Source organism: Phalangium opilio, unplaced genomic scaffold, assembly GCF_054372755.1.
Source record: "Phalangium opilio isolate 3A_F unplaced genomic scaffold, DU_Popi_V2 ptg000650l_1, whole genome shotgun sequence".
NCBI lineage: Eukaryota > Metazoa > Arthropoda > Arachnida > Opiliones > Phalangiidae > Phalangium > Phalangium opilio.
The window spans coordinates 804643-830865 of NW_028324245.1; the positions used below are offsets into that span (position 1 = coordinate 804643).

General features: G+C 38.6%; 1 protein-coding gene across 2 annotated transcripts in view; it reads right to left on the reverse strand.

Annotated features, from left to right (window-relative positions):
- The window catches only part of LOC149588479 (uncharacterized), a 92391-nt gene that overhangs the window by 62083 nt on the left and 4085 nt on the right, over nucleotides 1-26223 (reverse strand). The window lies entirely within an intron of this gene.

Consider the following 26223-nt stretch of genomic DNA (forward strand, 5'->3'; position numbering starts at 1 on the left):
CCCATGCAAGCAAGCAGGCAGGCGAGAGGAAGAAAACCAATAATACGGAGAGTCGATGAAGCTAAAGACGCCGGGCGCATCCCGACGCCGCCAAATGTTTGATAGATAAGAAGAAGTCCAGGGGGGGCAGAGAGATGAAGAGGGGTGTGGAATTCGCGTTCACCAGAGAAACTGTTTGTCATCTTTTCCTTTCCAATATTGGAAAGAGGTGAACCCCAACCAAAGACCGAGCCAGCCAGCCCCGAGTCTTGGCCGTGTTGTTGGCCAGGGGTGGGAAGGGGGGGGTTAATGAAAAGGGGGAGGGGAATACGCGAACGGTGGTAAGTAGCCATTAAGGAAAAGACTCGCGGGGAGTGGAAGGGAAGGCTAGCCCAGCGTCTTACTCCTAATTGCTATCCGCGCCCATCTACAAGACCTTCCTTTTTCTCCCAAAGGAGAAAACGCCTAAAGAAAAGTAAAGATACTTTTTCGAGAACCCGTGCACATGCCCCGCGCCGTAGAGTACTGATTATTCCTAAGAGGGTAAACTCTATATAAGGAAGGATTTAAAGGGTTATTGGCTATTTCCCTCATCCCCCCAACCCAATCTAATTCGAAATTAAATTTCGAAATTAACACTTCGCTATTACACTTTAAAGACCTAATTACAGAATGGCGCTATAAAAGTTCTTGCCAAAAAAACGTTTCCCAATTGATATACCTCAAAAGAATTTAAAAAACTACAGAAAGGCCTGTTAGAAATTAAGGGGAATTTGTTCTTTGGGAAATAGATTAGGATTTTGAGAGAAAAATGAAACTTCTATGACAGATTTTGCCCCAAAAAAGGGGGGGGGGGGACGCCGTTTTCGAGTTAAGATTGGGAGTATATTTAATACAAAATTCGCATTGCCAATTCATTCAATTCTTATCATTGAAGCGAGAAACCAGTCGGCGTTAAATTTATCAATAACACGCGCAAATTGCGATAAATTTGTAAACGTAACCGATTTTTCTGTAAACGCGTTGCCGAGAAGTTTTGGGGAGAGAGAACCCGGAAGTAGGAAAAGACCTTTTGAGGGGGGAAAAAAAGGAAAGTAAGATGATGGAAAAATGAAAGAGAGCGTGCCGTATCTATCGAAGCGTTGAAGTGGATGGCATTCAATAGGAAAGAGAGATGAAAAAGGGGTGAAACCGCCGCACCGAGAAAAATCAAGAGGTGAAGGAAAATGCCACAAAACTGCCTGTTTGACCATCAAGAACGAGACGTGTCGGAGGTAAAGCTATAAGATCCCCATCCTTCAGTTCCTATAACATCCACCAAGAAGCTACTCAACCCTTTCGTGAATAATCTTCATTACATTTCTCAGGGTTGCCACGAAATTTTCAATTTCAAATTCCCTGACTTGTGGCAATTAACCCTGAATTTACAATCGACTGTCGTCAATAGAACAATCATGGTAGACTGCATCAGACTTTCAATATTCACTAGATTATTACATAAATTCACGATTCCTTAAAGAATATGCCTCGAACGTTCAAGGCAGATAACACACTGATATCGCCGAGAGCGAGAAAAAGTATAAGAAAAGGGTATACCGCTTGCTTCTCCCGATTGATCGTCGTCACGTCTTGAAGACACCTCGCCACGCACCAACCAAACGTAAGACGAAACTAAATCTCCCTGTCCAGGCCAGGCCAGAAGAGGGGGGAGGGTATTCTCTTTCTTTCTCTATCGCATTCTAACCTTAACGTATACGTGAACCATGGCGCCACGGAAGCTGATGACGAAGCGATCCTGGAAGGTGACGCTCCTAAGAAGCATCGTCATCATCTCACGCCTTCCGCCGCGTCTTGTCCGTTTCCGATATCACCGTAAAGATTGCATGGACTCCATCTATTCTTACGGATATAAGATTCCGTTTGCAAAAACCCTATCGCGTCAAAACGTATCGCAAAACGAAACCAAAACACATTTTATCTATATTATATAGAATATAGTGTGTCCATATACAATACATTTGACATTGGAAATGGTGTATTTTGACAAGGACATTGTAATGCAGGCTGAATCATCGTACCCATATTTTAATTGTCATTCACCCTCAATTCCCCAAAAAGTTCATCATTTCCTCCACACCATCCTCTTTTAAAACTCTTAAACCTGCAGGATGGTCAACTTAAAAGAAAAAAAGGTCACGAGGTCGTATACTGTCCCCCGGAAACTTTCTTGTCCGAGTACGTACTGCTTGTAGAAACCGGAAAAGGGCGGGTAAAGGAATGAGACAGAATGAATGGTTTACTGTTGAAAGGTAGCTGGCACCAAAAGGAAACCCCTAACCAAACCGGCAAAAGCAAAGATTAAATGGTTTGAAAAAAAGTGGAGTCGGCGAATTCCGACCTTCTGGAACATAAAAACCATGTTCCAAAAAGAGTTAAAAAAAATGTATAAGAACCGCGGGTTCAGTCTCGATGAATCAGACTCCTTTTCTTGGCTTATTTTTAATCGGGTGTCATCAGAAAACGATTAGGTTTGCCGATTGTCAAAGGAATAGTATATCTCCGCCGCTTCCAGAGATAAGGAATGAAACTCTCAATCCAATTTCTCTTATCACGTCTCTTAAGAGTCTAACAAACGCTGCAAGGACATTGACGCGTCTCCAAAGACAACGTCTTAGTGATAATACTTGACGTTTCAATATATCCAACAGTGTTTAGAACTGGTTATTCATTCATTACGAGATAGGAAAGGAGGGCTCGATTGAATTAGAGGCGAAGCGACCCAACAGGGGCAAACCTTAACATTAGTTTTCCATAGAACGCCTGTAGAAATGTTTCACCCGCAATGAATGAATGAATCTTTATTTGCTTTCTATAAGGAGATCCCGTGTTCACGGAGAAGTCAACTTAAAGGCGCTTTGATATTAAAAGAAAAATTAAAACTTATTAAATCCAAATATTGAGAGTTCATTTTGGGAGCTTTTAGAGGTGGTTCATCTGTTCCGTATTGATTCTCCTCTTAAGTGGGACAATAGAGAGAGAGAGAGAGAGAGAGGGGGGGCGAAATGGTAGTAGGTTAGGAGAAAGAAAAACATAGGTTTCATCGCTAAATCACCCAACTCTTTATCGGTCGAGAATAGAAACTTTGAGAGAGAGAAAAAAAAAAGAAGAATTCACGAGGTAAATTGATAGACCTCTTCTACACCATCCTTTCTCTATATAAACGAGCATTTCAACCAGGATCAAGAGTCGGGTATATAACTACGTTAAATAAAGCGCGAAAACCAAGTATCTCTTTACAATTTCGAAAAGGTCCATCCCGTTTTTCCCAGAGAGAGAGAGAAGAGAGACTATCATTCAGCCAATAAGGGGGAAAGTTGGGGGGTCACCCGAAATTAGTAGAGAGAAAAAGCGCGAAGCTCGCGACAATAATTTGGCGGGAGTTTCCGTACTCAGCTACTTTTCCCGCCAAAAGAAAAATGGGTTCCCGCCAGCGGAAATTTATGTCGTCTGAAAAAGCGCCTCTTACATTTGGAGCGCTATACTTAAAGCTAGAGGCGTGGGAGGGGGGTATTTTAATTGATAATAAGGCTTCGATCGAAGTCTGAAATTGGCCGTTTAATGAGGCGATAATGATCCCGGTCAAAAAACAAAAAAAGGAATCGTAATTAAATTTTACCGATGCGAAAAATCCGTTTAAAATCTAGGTTATAATCCCTGGTTATAACCACTTTTAACTATAAGGCCATTAAAATTAAACGAATTTTAAAATATTTACGTCATCTGACCTATAAATTTGACCACGCCTTTTTATTTTTATTTTTTTTTGGAGAAGGGAAAAAACGTGGCAATTTTTTGACCACTCGGACAATGTCGTTTATTCTTTAGGAAATTCTTGTCAAAAAATGTCCAGCGTTATCTTTTTTATTTTGGGGTTAAAAAATGTCCTATCTAGTCGCGTGTCTATAAAATGTCAACAAAACCTCAGAAACGAAAAAGAAAAAAAAAAATGTCAAAATCTTTTCATAAAAACTAGACTCGAGGCGTCACTAAAAATAAAGAGCTGCACTGGGGAAAGAAAAAAAGTTAAGATAAAAGACTTGATATTTTCGAGAGGATAGAGAGAATATTGTCAAAATTGCGCATTTATATTTATGAAGGTATCGACGGGGAGAATTGACTCAATTCATCGGAGAATATTGAACACAGTACTTAACGTACAGGGTGTTTATGAATGGGCAAGGTGTTCTTTGAACCGTTTCGAGTAGAAAATGTTTCCCCAAAGAACACTGGTACCTGGACTTGGCCAAAAAACACCCTGTATATTCACGAGCAAACCCAACAGAACAGAATTGGTACAGAAATAAAAATAAATAGGTTTTGTTTCAAACTAAAAAACTCAAAACTAATAAGAAAAAAAATGTATACATAAGAAATTTCAGTCTTTCATAAATTCACCCACAAATTGCCCACGTTACCCTTTGAAACCCCGAGGCTAAAAATTTTGAATCGGAAAGAGCTGAATGGCCCCGCAATGCATTTGACAAATCGTAACAATTTCGCGTTTGGATCATCTAAGTAAGCCCTACCCTTAACTTGACCGCGTCCAAATGGAATAAAAAGCGGGGGGGGGGGGCTATTTTATACTGCTGCAGACCAGGGACCCCGGCTACGCATTATCACCCCCTTTCACGCCAAAAATGCTGGTGGCTAACAAAGGAAGAGAAAGTTAAGGCCTACAATACGGCGGGCGAGCAAAAGGGTTACACACACACTGGCAGGCAGTTTTCCAACGTTATCCTTAATAGGAATTCTCTCTCGATCATGCAGGGGGGTATACCAAGCGCTCTAGACGGTCCTCGCAGCAGCCAAGTACCCCGGGAACCCCCTAACTCTAGGAGGAGGACGCGAATTACCATTTCTATACGCACCGTTGCCCTTTTCAGCCGCATTCAATAGTCGCTTCTCTTCTCTACCATTTATACTGTACGTTACGCTGTTACGCTTGCCGCCGCTTTAAGATACAACCAGCGATCAAAGCTCAACGCCATACAAATCGTGTTAGGTAAACTGAAAAGGAGTCCCCCGCTTTCAACTCGCTACATTTTCAGGATGAAACCTTGAAAATATGGGTAGCGCGGGTACGTAGAATTGCAAATACGTAGGTTCTTGCCTCTTGGAGTATAAGCCGGCAAGGCAAGGCTTACTTACGACTCATTGCCTCACCCGCAGATGGCGGACGGACGGACGGGACCGAACGGTCCTACATCAAGGACGTCACTATAGCTTCAAAGATATACTGCGTGAAAACACAGTAGAATGTTCCGGAACAAATATGACCTAACAAGAAGTACAAAAACTAACCGATTCCCTAGCTTTTACGTAATTCTAACCGAGATCTTTCAAGAATAGTTTTCCATTCATCCATTTTCTTAAATAATTACAAGTCCGATCGACCCGTGGGAACTTTATTTGACCCCATAGATAAAGTGTCCCCCTAACCAACCATATATCTAATCTCGACTGGCGATCAGAAATTATACGTAAACACAAATCATAGGTAAACAAGGGGGGGGGGAGGAAATTTGCGCATCCCCGAACCATACACCGCGAGATATAATCGGTAATGGTAGGCCACATTCCATTGCATTCCGAGACAAGCGATCTACCCAATTAAAAACGTTTATATATATATAAATATTCACGCCTGACTGCATACGTATGTTTATCAAATTCAAATCTCCCCATAAGCTCGCTTGCAAAAAGAAATTCCAAAAAAAAATAAAACCGGTTCCCCATGCACTGAAGCTGAATTTGCCCCAATACAAAAACTTGAAGGAGAGAGTAATGGAGTGGAAACCCCCATACCTTAAGCGTTGCCTTTGTACCCCCACCTACGGCACCATAGTCCTCCCATCATCCCCAGCGGTTAGGTAGGGTCGTGCCGGACGAAATTGTAAAGGACGCTCCCTCTATCTCAAAAATAGAAGCTAGTTCTCATTCAAATAAAATGGCGCTACGCGGCAGCACTTAGCAATCGCCTACGGAAGGGTAGGGGCGTGCGCGAGGTACACTGGGAGAGATATGGTGCCGCAGGTCGCCCATCATCATTTCCAATCCATCTGACTCCCTTATCCCTGACAAAAACACGAATGTATCCAATTCATCCAGCAAACATGAAATAAACTGATATATAACATGGGGTTCATACAACTATTGAAAAAAAAAAAAGATTTCCATGAGTTTTCCAGGTTTTTTCCCATATATGGAGTAATAAAAAATTCTAAATTCCTCCGAGTTTTTTGTCAACTATTTATTTCCCTAAGTTTTCCAGGTTTGTACGAACCCGGAGGTTGTTTAGAGAAAGCTATTTGTTTTCTAATCGGCCGTCGAAAATACTTAATACACATATAAGAGTACATTTATACATTTATAAGTATATAGGGTCCAACTCGATGCAACTAGGGCGAACAAGAGTGATATATTTGAGCGTTTACAGAACGGGAAAGCCTCCCCGTGGGGGGGATATACCCTCGTGTTCCCCACCCCCATGAGTGCAAGACGTCACGCGAAAGTCGCGTTAAAACTTCTCATCAAGAATCAGGTACGGGTCGAGTTATGCCGGGAAAATATATTGCACAGGCGAGGAGGACGTGCACTGCACTGCCCCCCGACGACTTATACAATATAAGTAAAACATTAACATCAAAAGCTCCTAAAAAATAAATATCAGACTTACATGTAAAGAGATTTACGAGCTACTAGCTGTTCCACCATTTAAAAAGAAAAAAAACCTCACAAAAAATAGATTCAATTAAACGGTTGGTTTTCGAATAAAACTTTTAATAAATGCGAAATTATATATATAGTAATTAAAAATTATTAATTATCGGTAATTTAAAGGGATAAAAGAGCTCTACGCTCAAAAACAATATTTAGATAGAGATAAGCCAATTCATTTCAAACCCACTCTAATATTTCACACTTGGAAATTAAGAATGCATAAATTAGTTCCTACAATTAATAGATAAATAAATATAGACAATGTAGAGGCGCCACTAAGAAATCAGAGCCTGATATATAGGCTAGTAAAGTACACGATAAGATAGATATCATCTAGGAAAATCGTGTCGGCCATTCTTATAAATACGCGATTAACAAAACAGCCTTGGTCATTATTAGGCATAAGCTAGTAGAGCGGAGGGAAAGAACCTTTCCCCCCTTAACAGCGACAACGTTTAATAATTAATAACCCTAAGAATACCCTTCCCCCGGCCCCCGTCGCGTCCAATCTCACCCTGGTTGTCCCCACGGTACAAAAGGATTATACATACTCATTTAGTAATAGAAAGAATCTCGACCTGACGTTTCTAAACAATGGAGCCCGCCGCGCTCTCTTTGGGCTGTCTGTAATTATGAATTTTGTCGGCGGGCAACTAGGCGTCTAAATATGCTAATGTAACCCCTCCCTTCCTTTCTTCCCCCCCCCCCCCGGGGCCTGCAATTCACTCCTCCCCGCCAATTAACGTGAAATAATCCGAAAAATAAATTAGTTTACTTTTTTTTCCAATAATCCTTGTAAAAGAACAAAAACCTGTGGGGGATATAAAAAGGTAGGCGTACCCAGGTGCATGCGCCCATCCATTTTATCAACTTAATTATAAAATGTATTCAAAAATATTTATCTTAATTAAAAATGACATTTTTTCCCCTATTAAAACATGCACTTCTAAGTAAGTAAACATTTACTTCCCCTCGTATCCTAAATAATTACTAAGACAAGCAGTGTAGAAGTATTATTTTCATTATTTTAGTAAAACTAAAAGCGTATTACTTAAATTAATCACTCTTGAAAGGAGAGACGAATTTCAAAAGACTAAAAAAAAAAAAAAATATAATAAATGAGGATAATAATTCACGCTAAATTAACATTTCAAATTTTGATATATTTATCAGGAGCGTCAAATAGCGTGGAAAGGCTTTATTTTATAATGAAATAGTTGTCTTGAACTAATGCATGCACGTAAAAATAAATCCAATCTTCCATTCCCCCAAAAAAAAAACAGATGGAAGGGGACACACACACAAAAAATTATTTTAATAATTAGCTAGGATTATATTTCAAGGCGGTAGAAAAAAACTGGTAAAGAAAGATACGCATTTTCGGCGCCCAGGAAAAATATAATAAAAGTTTATTCACGAGGAACGAGAGAAGAATCGCCGTTTGATATATATAGAAAAAGAGGACCCCCTGAGCTAACAGAGATTGAAATGGAGATTAAGATTTAAATTTCAACTGTTACTCGGAAAAACAAGTGTGGATAAGTCAAATAAAAACTCTCCGGGAATAAAAATTCAGTTTTACAATATAAAATTTAAAATAATTGCCACTTCTAAATTCCTGGCTAATTTTAACCCCGTATTTAGGTCCTTTTAAACTGTTTTTATAATGCACAATCGGTCCGTGAGATAAAGAGCAGCGTACCACGTACAAATACAAATGAATAACTTTGAAAACCTTTGTGTCACTTTACAGGTTAAAAATATTTTTCAGGGAGGAGGGATGAAGGATTTGTTTGGGGGTGACACATGTGCCGACGTTCGCTTGTTATTCCTGGAGCTTTTTTTTTTGGTCCTTTTTCCCGACGCTATTATGGTGACTATAAGAGTAGGGGGCAAACTGATCGAGAGGCCCGAGGCCCCCCTCTGTCCTGACTGACTGACTTCTGTCCTTTTATCCCAGTTGACATGTCAGGGGGGGGGCTTTTGATAGAGGGTTTAGATAGCAACAGTGACATTCGAAAGGGGGGAGGGATGGGGGTGACCTGGTGACCCTACTATATCTTTCATCATCATACAGGCATCAGTTACGAATTAAACTATGTACAAATGTCAACTTTATAGTAGAAAGAGTATCATTATGTATTGTCGACTGAGATACAATACACAAACCCTTTAATTAACCCTGCAGCGTAGCGGTCGGGGTCAAAGGTGAAAAATACAGCCTTAATGAAAGAAAATATAAGGAAAAGTGACAGTGTTAACTAATGTTGAAGGGTAATTGAGGCGATTTGAATTTGACCTTACGTCTCACTTCTAATAATAAATAAGTTAATTACCCAATGCCATATTGCGGCGCTTTTAATGGAATTATCTAAAGAGAACCGAATCCAATAGGAAACCTTTATCTCTCAAATCTATCTATCCATCATATTGATAAAGAACAAGGAGCGAGAGAGAGAGACCAAACACTTTCGCGGTCAAACACCATCAATTTGAGTTATAAGCCTTAATAGGATTGAATTGGAAAGACGTACGGTTCTTATTAGGAAGTGAACCGCACGCTATTTCGCCTTATAACTCCAATAATAATCCGCCAAAATTATATATATAGGAAAAAGGGCTTATTTCTTTTTTGGTCTATTTATATAGTTTTTGGCGAGAGTGAGAGTGAGTGAGAGCGTTAAGATGGCGCGACCTCCCGCGTATATCTTCTTCGGGGAGGACCAATAGCGCGTCATCTTGATGGATGACCCGCCACGAGGAGTCATGGTGGCGCGGCTATATTTTCTACGTATACTTTCAACTCATCAAGCCCATGCCATATCCCCGGAAGACACGCGGGAGTCCAGTACTCCACTGTCCAAGATAGCGGTAGGCCTATTCGTCAGAAACAAATTAAACCTAACATACGAAATAATTCAAACCCTCTAGAATAAATATAAAAGGATAATATCAATTATAACTTCCGTTTCGAAAGTTCTACAATTTCAATATTCGTCATAGAAAAGACAAAATAATATAAACTTAACCATGAAAGGAGAAAATGAAATAGAATGATTATTCCCACGATTCCACGGAAGAGAGACAACACGCTGAGAAAGTATACCGCATCTTTAGAGTCACTGGTATATTAACATAAGAACACGCCACCACTAAATTCCAAGCAAGCAACAAAAGAGGAACATAAGTTATACACCGCGTCGACTTTATAGGGAAGAACTCTTAGAACGCAAATTTTTGGCACCGAAAAAGTGTTTTTCTTTATACAACAGGCGTTGTACAGCTTTTTTTTTTCTTCTTATTCCTAGCGAATAATCACGCGCTCGCGCAATTTCTTTAAGGCGGGAAAACTTCAAAAGACCTAAGCCTAATTCTGAAATTTATTCCAAGGCAAGCGTACGCGTCGTCTTAGAATCCTATATAGCAAATAATTATTTACTCGGATAACTAAACTCGAGAGAATTAGTTAACAAGGAGTGTCTACGCGATGATAGAAATTAGTACACGGAATACTCTTACAAATATTAAATTCCAAATTTATGCAAATTACCTTATATCTATCCCTTTTCAAAGTACGAAGAAACTTTGACAATAAATTGTTAATGTTTTCGTAGACCAAAACTGACGCTAATAGCAATTGAAGATATATCGAAAAAGTCCTTTTTAGCGAATGAAAAAAAATACTGGGGGAGTTTATACATAATCGAATCTCATCTTGGAAAGAAAGAAAGAATAATCCACCCCCAAAATAGCGCGGAGCGTCACGCGTAAAGAGAATTTTTGGAGGAAAAAGGCATTAGGACTCGGGTTCCCTTAAAGCGGCAAAAGCAAGAAGCTCATTTCGAATTCAACTGGCATTACCGGGAGTGAACTAGGAATGCGTATAGAGGAGAGTATAACCATGGATGGATCACCCTGAACCTTCCCCCGGCCTACCACGTTACCCCTAAGCGAGTCACCTTTGGACAATACGGCATACCGCGACTGGGAATCATAATAATATAAGGCGCTCCAGTGCAGTCCAGTCCACATCATTCTAAGGAGGGATTTTGGGTAGTCGCCATTCTCGCCTACAAGGGGTAACACGCAGTCTATATTATTACTATATAGAAAAGAACGGAGAGAGAGACCGAGGCTTAGGAGGTATGGATGGGATCAAAATCCTCTTTTTATCGAGAAAAAGAGCGGAGCTAGAGATGGACAGTGAAGGAAGGCTTTCGGCGTTATTCCTGGGAGAAGACAAGAGACTAAACAACTATAAAGCCTCCCTCGTCACTGATCAAAGACGAAACGTAACCCCCCCCCCACCTTCATACCCTCATTTTTCCCCCAAAAGGTTTCCAAATGGACAGAAAGACACGCGAGAGTAGCGATATCCTATTTTTCTAACACAAACACGAGACAAGTTCGCATTAGAAAAAATAAATAATAATAAATAGATAAATTCAGAATTTGAATATTTCTATGGTCAGTAGCCCTATCTTGGAACACTTTCTCAAACTTTTTGGAAAGTCAGATTTTTCAGTAACAAATAAGTTACTGAAGTTAAAAAGCAGACCAATACAATAAGTTTGAACTATTGCCGATCTATTGCACCCATTTTCAGATTGCTAAGACGCGTACTTTTCCTGCAAAATAGGTTTTAAAAAAGATCGATTTCAGCCCTAACTTGGAACAGTTCGTCCTAAATTGGAACGCCCCCGTCCTAAATTGGAACACCCCGTCCTAATTTGGAACACCCTAATTTGAATACGAAAATATCCGTGTTTTTGCAACTAATAATAAGCAAATATAATTTGTTAGCGATGCTACGACCATCTAGCGACCAACGCTTTCCATTTTATACCTGTACATATATTTTAAAGGGCACCGAGTGTCATCTGCTTAAAGCTTCAAAAATTGGCGCGCTGTCAGTTCACTAGGTTAAACATTGTAAATTAAATGCACTCCAACGGTATTTCGAATGAAATAATTACCAAGTTAGATCAAAGTAACCAACACTGTTATGTTTTTGTGGCGTAATTGTGTCGAATCTACATTTTACATCAAATGAGTCATGATACGGTGTTTGAAACCCAATATCACTAGGCGAAACATGCTAAATCAGCTAAAATTGGCATCGCGTTTATGACTAAATCTGGACACTGGGCTAATAATTCCCGTATCTTTTCCGCATCTTAATCTACGCTTACGGGACCAAAATTATTAAACAGGTAATGAATCAACGCATCTTCTAAGGTCTTTTTTGTTGTCCTTTAGTGAGCAAAACATTAGTTATGGATGTAAAAAGATAGAGTAAATTTTCGTGTTTCGGGGTGTTCCATTTTAGGCAAATGAGGACATATTTTCTATTCGAGTTTTCTCAATAATTTTTGGGCCTAACCTGGCGTTTAAAGTGTTTAATTTGAAGACAAAGATCCGAAGTTTTCAATGGAATCGTTTTCGTAAGCCTATGTTTCTCCCATTGGCCGTGAAAGCTTATTTCCCGAGACCCATGGAAGAACTTTCCCTTCATTTTGGAAAAAATAAATTATGCAAAATATGAGGTTGTCTAATTATGCTTGTATCTTCTCTGGAATTTATGATAGAGTCTTGAGGCCGTGTTTTATGGATAGAGGGATGTTCATTCTTCCAAATGAGCCCTTAAAATATTAATTTGAAGCTCTCAAACTTAAGTTATGACGATTTTAAGAAAAGTGTTCCAAATTAGAGCTGTTCCAAATTAGGGCAGCTGACCCTAAATGTTATTCAAGCGATATTATTTAGGTTAATTCCTACCTTCGCGGCAAGCTTACAAAATTAATTAAAAACAAGAAAAACGACCAAAAAATACGGGAGCCCTTAAAACATAAATCTATAGTGTGAACTTGGCTAAAAGAAGACCAAGAGCAAAAAGAGAAAAAACAATCAGGAAAACATTGTCGAAACGAAATACGGGGAACTACTTTTTCCCGTATTGTTTTTTGTTTTCCCCTGAACTTTCAGGTATAAAGTAAACTCCAAAAAAAAAAAACATAGAACATTGTCCAAGTTTTCGAAGCTATAACACCCAAATGAAACTGGGTCACCAAGCCCCCCTCCCCCGGAAGCGGGTAGAATGGGGAGGGAAAGGAACACCATTACATCCCAACGCGTTTCGAATTTAAGTCTAATCTGAGAGCATCGACGTAAATAAAATAAAAATACAGAAACCACTATAAAATACCCACCAGTAAAAGTCGGGAGCTAGGTAAAGATAATTTAAAAAAATACCGTCTGGTTTTAATAATTCCTTAAAAAAGGGTTGCACTGCACAATTGTTGGTGGGATTCAACGTTCGCAACCTAATGGATGAACGGAGATAGAATTTATTGCAATTTTTATTATAACGGGGGGAGGGGGAGCAAAGGGGCGCAGGATCGTGGTGGATGTTGCGGCGGGCGCGAGAGAAGAAGGAATGGGATGAAAGTCAGAGGATGGGTATTTGGAAAAGGAAGCTGTAGAGCGCGCGCTAGAGGAAACGTGTAACGAACGGATTAGGATGCTAGGATATTAAATCATTTGCAGCGGAATGAACACTAGAAAGTCGACCCCTTCCCACTGTATCTCTCTCTCAAGAGAGAGAGAGAGAGAGAGAGTAAATATTAAGTTTAAAACCCCAAAAGTTTATTTCGCACGTAGCAAAACTAGAAACGAAAGCCATCCAGGGTAGGAGGATAGGGATGATCTAGTGATCGCTAGCCGCTTCCGGCTGGCTTCAAGTTAAATATTAAATTTTTGCAAAAGTTACGTGCAAAAATATTTATACAAAGTTAAGTCTAACTTATATAACTAATTTATTCAATTTTAAATTCGAATTTTTTTCCTCTTCTAAGTTTAAATTCGTTTAAAGGGAAGATGAAATGGCAAATCAACTGATTTTTTTATGGATATTATAACTTTCATTCAAACCAGAATTAAATTCATATAAAATCTTACAGAGAAAAATTCCAGGAAGATCTTTAACGATTAAAACTTGTAATATCATGAAATGCATTCATTATTTGAATAGGGTCGTGATTTTCGGGAAGCCAAACCAATCCCTCCCTAATCTACCGCAGCAGATGTTCTAATATCATACGATTTTATTTAGTAAGTCACGAAAACTATGGAAGCCAAGGGGAAAATAATAATTACCAACCCTTTCGAGAATTAAGAATGTAAGTTCGTGATAATAGGCATGCAAGCTACGTGGTGGAAAGAATATAATTTCCCGAATGTTTAACTACCCGTGAAACCATTTTATAATAAAACTCGAGTAACTAACCTAGCTACGGAGGCAAAAATGATCGTTAAAACAATCCATAGTAATAATTATAAACCTATACCTAACTTATAATCTAAAATATCCATTAAATAGATACATATACATTGTAATAAAAAATATTATAAGAAATTATTTTCAATCTATAAAAAGGTGCGATTATAATAGGATAACTATAAAAGAACGCTGCCTTCTAAGACCACGAAATTTTGGCGATACGGTACAGCGAGATTCAAGATTGAGTCTAGCAATTTAGAAGCAATAAAACGGTATTAAAAATTGATGGAATCACGGTTTAATACGTATCGGTTCTATTTGGGTAGATAAAATTTAGGGGGGTTAAAAAAACTTCGTGGTTTCTTAACGAGATATTTAATGAGAAACTAAAAAAAGAAGACAAATTACCAGAATTTTTTCGACGTCAGAGAAAGAAAAAAATCTATCCAAGGTCGCTAGAAACGTTACCCAGAGGGTCCGAGGGAATTTTTAATACGTTCCTTCTATTATTAACATCCTAAGATGAAAATATACTAGAGTACAAAGGAGGGGATGGTGATTTTTTATAAATACCTTATCCCGGGTTTCGGCACCATTAAACTCTCGTATTGAGAAACAATTCGTAACCTTATCACCAATCGGAATATTCCATAATAGCCTAATATCTTTCTCTTAAAACTAATATAGGAGATTTGTATTAAGGCTAATAGCAAATTAGGAGTGATTCGAATAATATATTGTGGTATGGCGGAATGATGCTTTAGGCAATATAAGGGAAAGTTAGTCAGCGGCGGCGAGTCGGGATTGGGGAGGGGACGGGGGAGAGTAAAATTTACCACACCCTTCCTTTCGTGATACGCCGCTTAACAAACGAAAAAGAAAGAAAAAAACTCAGCGCGGTGCAAAGGGGAAGACATACTACCATTTAGCATCGGATGGTAATTGGTCATTTCGTCGAGCGGCGTCTATAGAAATCACTAAACGATAATCGGCCAGAAACCTTTCAACTCGAGCTTGGGTTTTGTTTCGTTCCCAAAAACATACCATGAATAGATTCATTCACCCCATGAAAATTGAACGACGATTGATTTTGGTGTCTGGTCAAACGCGATATCGCTAAAATGTCGTTTAAAACAACGCCCAGCTGGATGGTCGAAGCGCGGATATTTTATTCATTTTAACCAAATTCCATGAATTTGTTGAAATTCTTAAAATCCCCCGACTTTTTGGCCCATTTTGAAATACCCTGTTTTTCCCTGACTTTCATGTCCCAATTTGAAATTCCCTGATTTTTCCCTGACCTTTTTGACCCATTTTGAAATGACGTGACTTTTTCCTGACCTTTTTCACCCATTTTGAAATTCCCTGACTGTTCCAGGTTTTCCCTGACCCGTGTCAACCCCGAAAATATTCATGGGAGTGTTATTATAAACTAAGCGCTAGCTATACAAATAGTGAAACCAAGGAAAGTTGAATTTAAAAGGGAAATTTCATTTATAAAACTGGTTCTACGGCTCCCTTTGCCCGCGCAAGAAATAAGAGAGAGAGAGAGTGAGAGGCCCTCCTGCCTGACAAGACCGCTAAATTCTTAAAAAACCGATCCTAACAAGGGTGTTTTACGAATACCTGGAGATACCTTGACCCCGTTTAAACCAAACAAAAGATTTTTTCCCCCACTTAAAAAAAAACGTCAAAATGGTTTAAAACAAATCCTTCAAATTTTCTACAAGAAACTTTATCTATGGCAAACTTAAAGAACAAGGGAAATTAAAAATTGAACAAAAAAAAAAGAAAGAAAAGAGGCCCACACAGAAACCGTAAGTAAAACTAATCAATCATTGCGTTTAAAAGAATGTTGGTTCAAGATTTAATTTCAATTTTGATTTCTTTCTTTTCCAAAACTGAAAATTCTTAATGGGACCTTTTCGATTGAAATTATTAGCTACTGAGAGCTCGCCTTTAGCAGACTAAACTGAACTAGCTAATAATAAAAATATAAAAATTCAACTTCGTGAATAAATAAAACTCAGGTGAATCCTACGATATTAGCGCTAAGAGCGAGGGGATAAACACTAATTATTTCCAACGCATTTGTAAGAAGAGTAGGTATATTAAATCTTCAGACGCTATAGTTAAGATTCCCTCGCGTTTAAAGTACCACCATAATTCCGTGTTGCACGGAAAACCGTCGTTCTCATCCCTCTAAAAATGTAAGCAGTCCTCATCCATCACACGGCTTTTGGAAAAAGCGAGCAAGCGCATCTATAAGAGTTCTACATCACCTTCAAAAGGTTTATAAAACAAAGGTAGGACTATAGGCGAGATTTATACGGTATAACTAGATAATCTTTCATCGCACGCCTAAATTGGTTGGTGCAGCTAGTATATACGCCGCTTTTGAACCAGTTTGTACCCCCTCGGTTTGGGAGGGGGAGAAAGAAGAGGCCACGACCTTAAACAAACATTCCTCGAGTTTTAAAAAACTGTGCCACGAACTTAGACAAACGGATGATTATTCAAAATCATACCCTTTATCTTCCTTAGTTTTATACTCCTCGAAAAGAAAAATGCTTTTCCTTTTAGAATTTTAAATATAAACTTTAACGCGCGAAATGGCACGCTAACCTAAACCTTAATTGACATTAACACGCGTTCAGAGAGTTGAACCCAGCGGGGGTTTCCCGTTGTAGATCAACCCAAAACGCTAAATCGTCTTTGGACAAACCCGCGTGATGTTGTATTTTAGAAAATTATTTGTAACAACTCTATTAAGTTTCAAAATTATCTTATGGAAGCTTAAGGAGCCATTGGTATTTCGCTATAGACTAAATACTTGGATAGTTCCTAAGTCAAACAGAGAGATATATATTCAAAGTTTCAATCATTGTGGAACAGTACAGGTCGAAATAAAGAGCGGAGCGGTACGTCTAAATCAATAATGGCTGGCTGAGGAATTGAGAGAGAGAGAAAGAGTTTGATATAACGGGGCATGCAGGGACTCACTTTGGCTTTTCCACGAATAAACAGAGGCCACTTAATGCCAAGAACTTTAGGATCTCTTACGTCCTATCCAGAGGGCACCAGAGTATATAAATTTCCCAAAGAAAAAAAAAACAAGGCATGTACAAACAAGATTGGCCAAAGCTAGTTTTGGAAACCCCCTTGAAAAGTATACAGACACCCTCAGTCAAAGCCTATTGATCGCTTTAAGCTAAAATAATCCGCGAAACCTAATTTACTGGTAAAGGGTTAAGAAAAGATTCTTGAGAGGTTGGTTGGGTATAATAAAATAGGAGAGGGGGCCCTCCCCCCCAAACCTTTAGAAGGTGGGTATATAAAAGCGTGAAAGAAGAAGAGCTATAAGTTTGATTTCTCAGAGGACCAGCAGGAGCGGCGTTGAGTTGGGGGCACGGGGGCCACGAGTTTAGATCTTAGGGGCCGTGAAACCCTTTTCTTTATATACACCAAAAGAGAAAGACTGTCGTCTTAAATGAACTATACTCTCGGAACCTCAATCTTACGCCGTTTATTTCTTTATTCTCTCAACTATACTAAAGTTGGAAGCGTGCAGCGCCTCTTGCGCTTTTGGTTCCTCCTCAACCAACCTTTTAACAATGAGAGTCTTGGCCCTTGAGTTACCTTTTACCTCCTGCAAAGACCAGTCGCGTGGTCAGTTTGGTGTGTGTGGGACAAATTAAGACTGGTCAGTGACAAGATAGCTCCTCACTTATAGAATATGGACCTATGAAATAAGTCAGTCGTTAAATTATTTTGCCCAAACTTTCAGTTCACCAAACAAAAGTGGGGGGGGGGGGGCAGAAATTTAAGCTACATGGCTGAAAAATCTCCTCTTTCTAGAAGAGTACAGCATCTTTTCCTTTTTAAATTTAAGGAAGACCAAGATAAAATATAAAACAAAAGAAAGAGCGAGAGAGAGCCCTTCTGGTTATTGCCAAAAGATTGAAAATAAGCAACAAAACAACAACAAGAAGAGGAGGAAGAGAGGGGGGGGGGAAGAAACCAAAATCTCCCGAAAGTTTTAGAAAGAATTTCTTTTTGCTTATACGCTCAAGTAAACGGAACCAGGGGAATTTAAAGACGCATCCTTAGTCTTAGTAAAAATAAAGGAAAAAAAGGAAAATATAAAACTTAAAGAGCGAGTTCTTCCTTTGACCCCTTTTTGCCGCGGTGTTCCGATAAGAAAATTGGTCTATAACGATAGAAGTAAAACAACAACAAAAAAGTAAATAAATTGAAGCGAAATCGAAATAAGTATAGGCGGGGACCTGCAGTGTATACACTTCAATTACGGTATAATTATTTACTTCTGATATATAGTAAGGGAATTTTCCGAAACTCCAAGGGAATAAGGGAAATAAGGTAAAATAAAAAAAGGGAGAAGTCAAACTCCCGTGGGTCAATGAAGAATATTCTTTGCCCTTATATAATCAAGTCTTTTATCCGCACCTTGGCTTCTTAAAAAGCACGCATTTCTAGCTCGCTAAAGGAGAGTATTAGACTGATAAAACGTGCGTCCTTTCTCTCTGCAGTAACCAACTTGGGACGAAGCAAGAAACTCCTTTGTTTAAAGAGAACGTGAGATCATAGAGATATCAAGAGTATTCTAGAGAAAGCTTGGGCACGGAAGATGTGCGGCCCAAACCATGGATGGCCTTTACGCAAAGAGTCTTAAAATCCCCTATGACACCATCAAGACAATTATTCTACGCGTCTAATTTCGATAAAATTGAGCCATGACCTTTCAGAAAACCCAATATAAACCACAACAACAATAATAACAAAAAATAAATTTAAATTACATTATCGCGTTTAGTTAAGCTGAACGTTATTATTATCCAATTGGCGTTCATTAAACAGCAGTTTCGAGGGGGGTTTTTTTTCAACAATTCTTCAAAAACCACGATACCTCAAAAACAACCATTTTTCAAAAATCTACTGAAAGTAAATTAACTAAATTTAGTGGAATGATAACGAGGGACCCGTTTTACGTTGCGCCAACCATCCAAAAGACTACAGTTACAACGTTACAACAGCGAGGACCAAACCCTTAACAAAACTTAACTCCTTTGTTCGATAAAGCGACAAGAAAAAAAAAGAAAATTAACCAGAAAAAGAATCCCCGCATAATACCAAATGGATAAAAATTCTTTCGAAATGTTCAATTTTTCTTCTTCTCTCGGATTCTATCATGGTATCATAGATAAAAATAAAAGGATATAACAAAATCCTTTCATCGAGAAAGAATATATACCGTCTTTAAAAAGAAATGAGTTTTCGGAGAGAGAAAAAAGTATACTTTTTTGTCAAATTCTAGCTAGAGAAATCTCTCATTGTACGTCTTCAAATCTCGAGTGGGGGCAAAAAAATACATGGCCATATATCAAAGCAGCGATTTAATCTACAGAAGAATAGTAAAAAAAAATTACTTTTTAATACGAAACAAAAGGGGTTGTCTAGACTGGAACGTCGAGAGACACTTTCTATCCCCTTAACTTAAGTGGGATCGAATTTTGCACGCATTTAATATATGGTCAGTAGCCCTATCTTGGAACACTTTCTCAAACTTTTTGGAAAGTCAGATTTTTCAGTAACAAATAAGTTACTGAAGTGAACAAGCAGACCATTACAATAAGTTTGAACTATTGCCGATCGATTGCACCCATTTTCAGATTGCTAAGACGCGTACTTTTCCTGCAAAATGAGTTTTAAAAAAGATCGATTTCAGCCCTAACTTGGAACAGTTCGTCCTAAATTGGAACGCCCCCGTCCTAAATTGGAACACCCCGTCCTAATTTGGAACACCCTAATTTGAATACGAAAATATCCGTGTTTTTGCAACTAATAATAAGCAAATAGCATTTGTTAGCGATGCTACAACCATCTAGCGACCAACGCTTTCCATTTTATACCTGTACATATATTTTAAAGGGCACTGAGTGTCATCTGCTTAAAGCTTCAAAAATTGGCGCGCTGTCAGTTCATTACGGTTAAACATTGTAAATTAAATGCACTCTAACGGTATTTCGAATGAAATAATTACCAAGTTAGATCAAAGTAACCTACACTGTTATGTTTTTGTGGCGTAATTGTGTCGAATCTACATTTTACATCAAATGAGTCATGATACGGTGTTTGAAACCCAATATCACTAGGCGAAACATGCTAAATCAGCTAAAATTGGCATCACGTTTATGACTAAATCTGGACACTGGGCTGATAATACCCGTATCTTTTCCGCATCTTAATCTACGCTTACGGGACCAAAAGTATTAAACAGGTAATGAATCAACGCATCTTCTAAGGTCTTTTTTGTTGTCCTTTAGTGAGTAAAACATTAGTTATGGATGTAAAAAGATAGATTAAATTTTCGTGTATCGGGGTGTTCCATTTTAGGCAAATGAGGACATATTTTCTATTCGAGTTTTCTCAATAATTTTTGGGCCTAACCTGGCGTTGAAAGTGTTTAATTTGAAGAGAAAGATCCGAAGTTTTCGATGGAATCGTTTTCGTAAGCCTATGTTTCTCCCATTGGCCCTGAAAGCTTATTTCCCGAGACCCATGGGAGAACTTTCCCTTCATTTTGGAAAAAATAAAATAAGCAAAATATGAGGGTGTCTAATTTCGCTCGTATCTTCTCTGGAATTTATGATAGAGTCTTGAGGCCGTGTTTTTTGGATAGAGGGATGTTCATTCTTCCAAATGAGCCCTTAAAATATTCATTTGAAGCTCTCAAACTTAAGTTATGACCATTTTAAGAAAAGTGTTCCAAATTAGAGCTGTTCCAAATTAGGGCAGCTGACCCTAATTAAGGAAATTTGATAACTGTAAACAAAACAGCACCGAACGAACTTGAGTTTAAAATAGCCATGATAAAAAGCTATACCTAGCTAGCGTGTATACAGTGTAAGATATTGGTTTGGTTCCGCTTGGGATATCTCCACATCATTAGGTATAAAGATACTTATAAGATCTCGTCATAATCGAGGGGTATACAGTGTGTCCCCCTAAATGAAACCCAAACTGCCCCTCTTGAGAGAGGTCTATGGCACCGATTATACGCCAGGTTGAATATTGTATCGTAAGACGAGTATCTATCTTAAGGATAGATGGATCATTACGTACTTATTTTACGTAAGTATTCCCGCTTAACTTTATATATTTATTAATTTAATCGCTATAGTTTTCTAGACTAAACCTGTAACAGTATATTCTCTAATATATCCCAAATTAAATAATCCCTAGACAAAATAATTATAAGAACTAATATATCTAACTTTGAATTAATATAATCCTTTACCATATTAATATTTAATTCCTATACATAACACCGGAGAAAATAATGACTCGTATAATTAAAGAAACCGGCTCTCGTTTCTTAATTAATCCTTTAAGAAAACTCATTCAAACTCGAGTAAAATCTAAAACGACCTCATCAATTTTAATTACGAATTAAGAGCCAACGGGAATATTTACTCAAAACTTTATATACGTAACATTCCCACGCCCCCCCCCGGTGAACTATTAATTCCACATAATTAATTACGTAACCCCGAGACACCGTAAGAACAACCTCGTGTATGGGGAGATGTTGGAGGTCAAAGGTCAATATAGATAAATTGCGCCAATATTCCAGCGAGGGTTAGGAAATAAGAACCGAAACCCCTTTTGAATATAAGGTTTAGTTTGAAACTTTTTCTTAATAAACAAAGGAAGGTTATATTCTGGGAGACTTGATTTTAAACTTTCTCTCTTTTCTTTGAAAACTGGGAAGCGTAACGAAGAGATACACACTCCTGATTTAGTTAAACACTATATACTGCCTTAACAAAAAGACACAAGTCGAGAAAGAATTTCAAAAGTTATACGGGAGGTATATACAAAATACCTTAAATTCAAACGCCCGAAAATTTACAATGATACTTTTTTTTTACTTTTTCAGCTTTAATTTACACTTAAACAAAGCCGCACGGACATTGCAATACGCTTGGAAAAAAATAAGCAGTGCACGTTCCCAGCTTCATCATTAGGTAAAAATTTAACTTGAAATTTAAGAAAATGGAGGCTAAAAAAAAATTCATGAACGCGAAAATATCACAAAAAAAAATACCAGGTTTTCTTCACAAAAAAATTGTAAAGAACAGAGCACTTATATTTATCTCCAGTTCTTACATCTTTTGATAGCCACTTGATACTTAGTGGTTAAATCACGAGAAGGCCCATTTCAATTGAAAAAAAAAATTCTTTCAAAAAAAATTGGAGGAATATAGTACTAAGCAAAAGTTCATAGATAAAACCAAAAAGTATTCTCCGTTCTCAGTTCCCAGCCTGTGTTAAATGAGAAAGAAACGACCCTCCTATCAACCTCTACACGAACCAAACAATCAGAGTAGAGTTATTTTTATAGGTCACAGGTTTATATGGAGGCCATCCAAACGGTTATTCTCGCGCTACGGTCATGAAAGTAATCATACGCAGACAGGGAGGGGGTCGGCACGGGGGGTTTCTCGCATTACACGGCGCGAGAAAGCTTCAATAAAGTATACTTTTTGTTTTTAATTCTATGAACTTCTGTTAGAAGCTCTTTCTTAACAACGAATGGCATAAAAGTAGCCATCTTCACTTGGCAAACCCCAAAGAAGAAGAAAAAGAAGAAGTAACGCGCGCCACCACGTTTTAACCATCGGAAGAAGAAAGCCGTGAAAAGTATGTATGAAAAAAGAAACTTTGATAAAATTGCTCGGTAAGCGATAATTTCTCCGGTTTCCTTGGCGTAAAAAAAAGCTCTTAGAACAGCCAATTCTTCCCCATTTTCGCCTACTCAAGAAAATTAGACCTATATAGTGAGTGCCTAAAAAAGAGGGGGGGGGCGTAGATAAAGGAAATGCCTTCCTTACAACCGAGGTGTAACTCGCCCCTAAATATTATTAAACACTACATAATCACGTGCATGGGCCTTTCCATTTAAAAATCTTGTGAAATTTGTGTTGGGAGGGAAGAAAAGGCGCGTGAAAATGGTGAAAACACGTGACATCATACGTAATATTGGAATGGGCCATGAGAAAAATGTAACGATGCCAAATCTAAACTATGAGTGACTTATCCCTCGATATACTTCTAAGTGGAATTTTTTTGGGTAAAAAGTTTGGTAAGAAAAAAGCCAACCCAGGTTTTTTTTCTTCTCTGCTTCTTCTTTGGCGGGAAACTTTTGTAAGATGCGCAAATTATCATACGCTGAATAAAACAATTCCTCAGCTACGTTTCTTTCTAAGCTGACTCGGTAAAGTTGCGAATACTTAATGTAGGCTTGTATTTCAGAAACTTATTTTACTAAGAAAGTAGTTCTCTATAGTAAAAATAACCCCTTTTAACGTTTCAAAAACTAAAATTAAGAAGTTCTCAGGTAAAAACAAGAAAACCCCAATTGTTTCGCGTCAAACACAGAGAGCTTTCAGTTGGTTTAGGAGCTAAGATCATTTTCATGGCGGTTCAATGCGGAAGGAAAGTCGAAAACCACCAATATGGCTACCAAAACCAAGATAAGACTTGGGAGATTGTGACGTAATACTAAACCAACTGAAATCTCTCTATTTCAAGTCAAGAACTAATTATTCTTAGCTCGACAACAACAACTAGGCCTACAACGCAAAAAAGAAGTCGTTTCAAGACGATAGGTCAAAAGAGCAAGCAATTAAGGTATAGGGTCGCTACTGCGGGGATAAAAACGGGAAGGGGGGGGGGTGAAGTTACAATATTGGCTTTATCCAAAAGTAACGTTGTCGGTGGGGGTGGGGTATATCCTCCCCGGGGGTGAACCCTCATAGCCAGCAGGGGGTTATTAAGCCGAGAGAGAAAGAGAGAAGGGGGGCTTTCCCTCCCAGATCCAGTTAATAAATGACTTTTCACCCTTTTGATGGCGAGTGAGCCAGAAGGGGAGACAACGTAAGAGCTGCCAAGTCAAAACATCATTTTCAACCCCTTTGTTTTTAATAGGTAGGGGCCCCCCAAAAAGATGTTCCCGAAATATGTTCTTACTCGCGTACCTAGAGTAATTATAATTAGGGAGACCCGTGTGGAGGGGTGGAAGAGAAAAAGGGCTTATTAAGTTAATGTTAATTAAACCCAAGTACGTAAGTATATTGTATTAATTGGTAGAAGCAAAACAAATAGAAGTTCGGAATTACAGATGAAAATGTATACTACGGGGCAAATATTTACAAGAATAGTTTAAATTAAAATGCATATACTACTATTAAAAATTAATTACATCCTGTAGTCTTTATTAACAATAAGGAACCCGTAAAAACAATCTGGTTTTCCCGATGCATAGGCTAATTACTTCAGGCGCTAATTAAATATATGAAAATAATATTTCCTCAATTTTCAAAAACGCTACAAGCAGGGACCAAATAAAATTCCCCTCTCACATGCAGGCTGAGAGACCGATATCGAATTCCAAGTATAGTTACAACCTGGAATCGAGCCCTAATAGGCGGACCGTGTGGTAATTTGGTAAACTAGGAGAGAACGAGAAGAGTGTGTGTGTGTGCCTTTAGGGCGCGTAAACATTTTTTTATATACACATACATATATATTTTCTTATCATCGCCAAATACTAGATCTGACGAGGTAAGGTATAAAGAGTCATTTTTAAACACGCCGCTAACAAACTGATGAGAGCTTTTCCAGAAATGAACCAAAGGAGGCGGGGGGAAGGGGGGCGGCGAGGTTGCGTGTGTATGTATTCCAATATCGAGGGGATCAACACTCCCAAATTAAAATGAAACTAATCAAGTTCTATACAGGGTGTAATGTAAATTTTACAGATGGCACTTTAATATTAATTAGCATTGTCTTTCAGTTTCTTAATTAAAATTTAATTAAATTAAATTAATTTAAGGGGACATCCGTAAAGCACTCTAATGTTCATAGCAAGTAAAAACGATAACTCGGACCATTTTCGACTCTACATCACCCAAAGAATCAATGCCATCCCTCCTTTCAAATTACTATATTTCAGAAATTTTATTACTTAGCTAAAATCTCTAGATTTCAACTTAAATAAATAACCTTTAACCCTTCAATACTATAGATTATAATTGACTACATACGCTATCTGCTTCGCATAGGCTACAATCTCATATCATTCCCAACCTCTTTTAAACCCGAAATCGTAACCACAATTTCCAAATTCCTTCGGACACCAAAAAATTCCACAAAATCTAAAAACTCAATTCTTAGGTAAAGGTGCGGGGGTTGTAGTAGCTGACCTCTCGATTCTTATAACGTATATAAAATATAGGGAGAAAGGAGATTTCGTGTGGGGGGGGGAGGATGGTGTATATATATAAAGAGGGGGGTAGGGTGTGGGAGGGTTCTTAATCTGGCGGATTCCAGGCGCGGAGCCCCAGGGCCATCGTGGCATGCCTTCTTTCTCCCTGCCTGAATGGCCGTAGAGAAGCGAGCGAGGAGAGACCAAGCAACCATACACATATATAATACAAAATCCTCTGCCATCGTCTACTTTAGCTTCCCAACTATGTACTTGGCGTTCCTTTTTGGGGTCTAGCGTGTTTACGAGCGGAGTAGAACACGGTTTAGTCTAGAGACAGAGAGACGATGGTGGTGGTGGTGGTGGTACCAACCATCGTAGTTGGGTGCTTGCTTGGTAAGGTTGGGAGAGAAGCGCCGTCAAATTCTTTTCCTTTTTTCGCGGCAGATGGTTCGACTTTGGTTGGTGGGAGTACCAGGCCTACTATAGAGACCATGTTGGCACTCCGGGTTTACTACCCGGTAGAGAATAATACGGCCAAAGGCTGGCAGGTGCCATTACTCTTAAGTCCGTGTGTCTCGCGCGGTAAAACAAATAATTACTAGGCCTAGATAGGGGTATAGTCAGTTCACCCGCGGCGGCGGTGTTGTTTCTCCCATATTGTTTGGAGTACGAGTTTTAGGATCTAAGCCGCGTTGGTCTAATTAGATTCGAGTTTAATTAATTTAAGTCATTTCTTCGGTTTCTGCGGTTGTTATTTTATAATTCTTGAGCGTTTTTACTGGGACATAATTAGTTTAACGATTGGCGCAAGTGACGTGTATATGGGGTCAATTGGGAACAACGATCAAATTGTTGACAAGTAGGAACTACCACAGTTGACAAATATTTAAGC